Raw genomic sequence first — 5,584 nt, forward strand, 5'->3', positions numbered from 1 at the left:
CATAAAATAACCATTGTTGCGTGTGCTCATAAATGGTCTTAGTTGTACTTAGAGTCAAATTGAGGAGCAAACGCAGAGTATTTTCTCTAATCCTTTATAAATATTCTATGAATATCACTCTCTTTAAGAAAAGAAACCTATTTCATAGATCATGTCAATGGTTATAAATAAATACATCCTGAGGCGAGAGTAGCACGCGGTAGAAAGATAAACCATCCTACGAGTTTATTCCTGAAATGAGGACGTCCTTTATTGTTCTTGTTGTTGATCCCATCTATTAGCGACTCCATCTCACTTCTTTGTAGATAGACAATGTCATTTAAAAACAATTAGCAAATTCTTTAGCGGATAAATTCCTCAAAGGTTTGTTTTTCACAACCCCTTACTAAAAAAATATGGTCCAATTTAATTAAATACAGTATTTTGTTCAAGACTTCTTATCCATAACTGAGATTTTGAGAAAAATACAAAAGAAAGTTTAGACAATCAAAATCTTCATCCATAATTACCAATATTTTTATAATGTTTTTGCGCGGAGTCAACGAAAGTACTACACCAGTGGCGCCAGAACCATAGGGTTCATTGCCCCGCCTACATTTGCAGAAATTTTATAATTATCGAAATAATATATTTGTGTCTTGGGTAAAAAAAAAATGTCTCAATTTGAGGGGATTTTTTTTTATTTGTCATTGACAAAAAAGTGTTTTATTTATTTTCTTTTTCCTAGGTTTTTATTATTCACAAAAATATTTACCAAACACTCATAACGTGATGAAATAATAAAAAAAAACAAGAGGGACTGTGATAATAAATATTATAAATAAACTTTCTTTATTAAAATCCCTCCCTTCAATTATTACCAACCCTCATCCCATTTGTATTCCTTTGAAACATGTAACATTTAAAAATAATTTTCACACACAATTGCTAAAAATACGTAAGGTTGATATCATTTTCAAAAAAAATAAATAAAGGTTATTTCTTCAAATTGTATCCCTTTCTAAAAATTTAAATACGAAAAGTTGTAAAAAAAGTTTTTTGTCTCTATTAAAAAAAGAAAAGTTATCAAAGATTCTCTCAAAATTTCTCAAAAGTCCGAACAGAAATGCCCCCACCCCCCTTAAAATCAATTACAGCCGCCCCAAAGGTCATCAACATTATATTATTTGGCATATCCACTTGCAAATGAATTCCAACAACGGTGGACTACACAAATTATTCCCATCTTTCAAGACATTCCTACCTCTCAATAAATGTTTTAAAGTAGTATAATATGTGTGTACACGGGAAATTTGATAGTACATTATTTTTTAAGAGTGATGACGCTGATAAGGCAATCGAGAGAGGGGTAAATCATCCTCTATCTGTGGTGTTGGTGGGGGAGGGGGAATCTGTTTTGTTTCTAAATATATTTTTTGGTATTCCCACGTAGGGGCCAACCCTTTATTCTGTTGTGGGCGGGATACTCCTATTGTTTGAGTGAACATAATTATTCTACTCTTTCCTCATTGATGAGGTCAACCGTGTGAAATACGCTCAAAAGAGATAAAATATAATACGACATATCATACCAGCGGTAGTTCCCTACCTCCTTTTTATCAAAAAAGAAGGGGGAAAATAAAGCCTATTCATTTGTACTAGATAGCTTTCCTTTTTCAAAAAAAAAAAAAAATCACGCAACCTTTCTAATTCAACAAAGGAGTAATGCCTATTTTTGCGATAGCTTCGCATATCTACATTGTAATCACCTCATCTCTTGCTTAACAATTATCCTTTGTTCTACGTACATAATCAATTAATTGAACAAATGCAAAAGGAAAAAAAAAGAAGTAAAACTTAATTCTGAGAACAAAATTATTGATTTTGTATCTTTATTGTTATTTTTATATACTCTAATTTGACAGAAAAATAAATCATTTATATATATAAGTGACTAGTATCTATAACATATTTATAAATAATAATAATTTAATGTTTGGAGGCGGATGTGGAAGGATAGGGAGGCAAGTGAGGCTTTTCAGCCGAAGCAGACCTTGGTGGAAGTGGAGGTGCTTGATATGGCTCTTCATAAATGTCATCTAATTCTGAGTAAAAGGGTGCATAGTCTGCAAGGATCGCAGGGAGTTGCCGAGAAGGAAGGAATCGATGATACTCCCAGTCCATAGCCGGCTTTGTTTCTGCTGGAGATGACGAGAGACTGTTATATGAAGGTCCGGAAAGAAGGTTCCATTTGGGGAATTTGAATGTGATCTTGAAGCGTTTTCTTCCTCTTTTAGGGAGTTTAAATTCAAATTGCTCAACATTATTATTATTATTAAGAAGAGCCGTCTTTTAAATTGTTGGATGTGTATCGTTCCATGGCGTATGTTGAAGTGAGTTGATTTGAGAGTTGTTTTTCTATATAAATATCATATGTATACTTTCTTCTTCCCACTTTTTGTGCGTTTGTAAAGGAGGAGCTACCTGTAAGCATTCGTGCGCGCGAGGATCGCGATTTGGTCATCATCGGTCGGCCATCGCACATGTTGAAACTCCTGAATAATAATAATAATCAATGTACCTACTACAATATCTACGCTACTATAAAATTTAAATAGGTAATCATCATCTACGCACTACGCAGTAGTTGCGTCGCATTTTTTTCATTCACTGACTTTGAGCGCGTAGGTTATGTTTGGATCATTTATCAATGTCGCTTCTTTATTGTTTGTACTTTGGCTTTATTTTTTTTACTAACTTTTTTCTCCCTGTAAAAAAGTACACAAAGTGTCTCTTCATAACCAAAAAAAAAAAAAAAAAAGATTGGAGGCAATTGATGAGGGGAAACTATCAAAATTGGGAAGTTGATATAGTTTATTTTCGCAATTTTTCCCTGCTAATTATGGGCGAACAAAGAAATGTTCATAAAAAACAATAATGTACATTTGTGCAGCTGATCTTTTCATAAATAAATTGGCACATAGAAATGACTTTTATCTAAATAAACCGTTGACCCAGTTCAAAAACATATTATGGACAAAAGTTTGAACGGAGATATTTAATGTTCAATATTTGGGTGATTATATCTTTGACAATATTGAAGCTAGAAGATTCAAACTTTGTTATTATTATTTGTATTATCTAATCACTAGATTGTTAGTTTTTTTTAAATAATGTATGGCTCTTATAATAACCGGATAGTACGTTTTTGGAGGGATAATATCTGAAATTCTGCACTACATTATAGAATCTGTTTTCATAGTATATTGCAGTTTATATTTTAAGAATATGTATAGCATTTTATTTTACTAAGAGATGATACGATTAACTCAAAAGGCTGATGTTTACTAATACCTAGTACATGTAGCTAATGAAAGAAAATATTGTTGCAATTATATTACTTCAAAATTGGTAATATGGATTACTTACTACTGGAGTCAACAGTCAATGAGAAATAGTCACAATTTATCTCACTTAATAAACTTGGAAATTAGAGGTTCTATGCTGTTCATGTCATGTAACAAATAAGACTTTTTTAACTTTTTATTTTTAGTAAATACAGATTTCCACTCACTGTATGTTAAAGCCACTTAGCAGGGTATTGCACACAATAACTTTAAAGCACATTTTCCCCTCTGAAATATGAAAAAAAAATACTTTTGTAAAAAAAAAATTGCATATTCAGAATTTCCATATACTGATACCCAAAAGTAGTTTTTATGTTTTGCCATTTTGTTATATTTTCGCACTAGGTCAACGAAACGTCTTTTTAACAACAAAAAAAAAGTCATGAAGGAAATATATTTTTCTGAAAGCAAGTCATAAAAAATGTTTGTTATTTTAAATTCTAGTCCCAAAAAATATCCTTTACTACGCCTGTGTGTCTTCTTCCTCAACCCAGATATACTGTCCTAAGAAAAGTGCCTTCCCAAATAATAACCATTTTTTTTTTGAGAAAGACATATCTGTTTATTTCATACTCTTTTATGATTTTTTGGCCCAATATCAAGTTTTCTTTGTTTAGACAAAACGAGTATTTCTTTTATAGATTGCGAATGTATGTGGATACAAACCCTCATTTTATGTGACAGAAAGTCATAAAAAAATCTATTGCAAAAAAAAAGAACATTTGCTATTATTAATCAGTGAATAACTATCATCAATTGACTTAAGCTAGAGGAAGAGTGAAGCAATAAATTTATGTTCCTTTCTTCCCATTGTGAAAACAACAATAATAAAAATTGCACAAGGCAGCAAGGGTAGAGAAGAAGAAGTCATTTGATTCCCATGAAATAGTTACTTTAGTCCGTCAGGCAAAACAAAATACATGCAAAGTTGAAGGGGATGATTTTGAAGTGAGTTTCCTACTTACTTTTTTTTTCCTCTTCTTATTTTTGAGAGCATAAATCTTTCACAAAATATTCTTATCCTTTCAAACTAAGTTGAACATGCATAGAATTTGTAATTATTATTCCCTGAGATTTCCTTTTCTTTTTTGGAAGCGAATAATATACAACAAAGCATAAATCTTTTTTTGCTTATTTGAAAGAATCTGTCAGATTTAGTTACAATTTATTGGAGAGTAGGAAAAATAAATACTCATGAGAGAGGGGGGGAAAATATATAATTTGTATGTAGATGATGGCCAATGGGTCAAAGGAATGTGTCATAATAAAAGTACTCCAAATTAAATGAGTTTTTGATGCTGATATCAATGGGATTTTTCCAAAGTATTATGCATCTCTCAGCTACAAATATATGAATCATTTCATCACCTATATAGAGAGTAGGGAACTGAAGACACACCGTAGCATTTAATTACGATTTTATCACCGTTATTCATTACGTAACCAAACGACAGCTGAAACAAAAACGAACATGAGTGAGTGAGAATACGGCTATCAATTTTTTATTTAAATAGATGAAAAAATTGCAATAGAATTTCATGAAAATAGTACTTTACTAATTAAAAATTAGGATTTTTATATAATTATTGGTTAAAAAAGCATATTTATTGAAGAATCTAGATAATATTAAAATAAATTAATATTATGGTAAATTATTTTTTTCAATGGGTTTCATAGTTATTTTAATTAATATAAGACTTCTTTCAAAAATTTAAGGTCAAAAAGTAAACTTTTTTCGTTTAATCATCTCAAAAAAATGTATAACAAAAGTTTTGTTATGCTAACTGATAGTGTTTTAATGCTGTACTTGCCTATCATTGCTTTGGTTTTCACTCAATTGTTGATGAAATATTCATCAAAATTCATATGTTTTCATCATTAAAGCCTCAGAACTGAGAGTTGGATTGAGTTACAGATCCAAAATTTCAGTTATGAGTAGGTCTACTGTAACAATACCAAATAGTGAATTTTAGTCCAATCCTTTTCCTCGTGAAAATTTATAATGGAATGATCTATCTATATAAGATTTTATGATTTGTATTATTTATCTATTTAATTGCTATTTGGATAACCAGTCGTATAGAGAGGTATTAAAACAGATCATTGCAACACCATTGGAGATTATTAAAAAAATAAAGAAATTTCACATCAAAAATATTGTTCTTCATAACAAAAATAAGGAATACAAATCTGTATTA

The 5,584-nt window shown here is 30.6% G+C and overlaps 1 long non-coding RNA gene across 1 annotated transcript; it reads right to left on the reverse strand.

Moving 5' to 3' along the window:
- Nucleotides 1-1,854: 1,854 nt before the first annotated feature.
- On the reverse strand, nucleotides 1,855-4,842 carry LOC139906126 (uncharacterized). The gene is made up of 2 exons (XR_011781420.1): nucleotides 4,755-4,842; nucleotides 1,855-2,534 (listed from the first exon to the last, which is right to left on the reverse strand). It is a non-coding gene; the product is annotated as an uncharacterized lncRNA (long non-coding RNA).
- Between the last annotated feature and the right edge of the window lie 742 nt (nucleotides 4,843-5,584).

Source organism: Lepeophtheirus salmonis, chromosome 8, assembly GCF_016086655.4.
Source record: "Lepeophtheirus salmonis chromosome 8, UVic_Lsal_1.4, whole genome shotgun sequence".
NCBI lineage: Eukaryota > Metazoa > Arthropoda > Copepoda > Siphonostomatoida > Caligidae > Lepeophtheirus > Lepeophtheirus salmonis.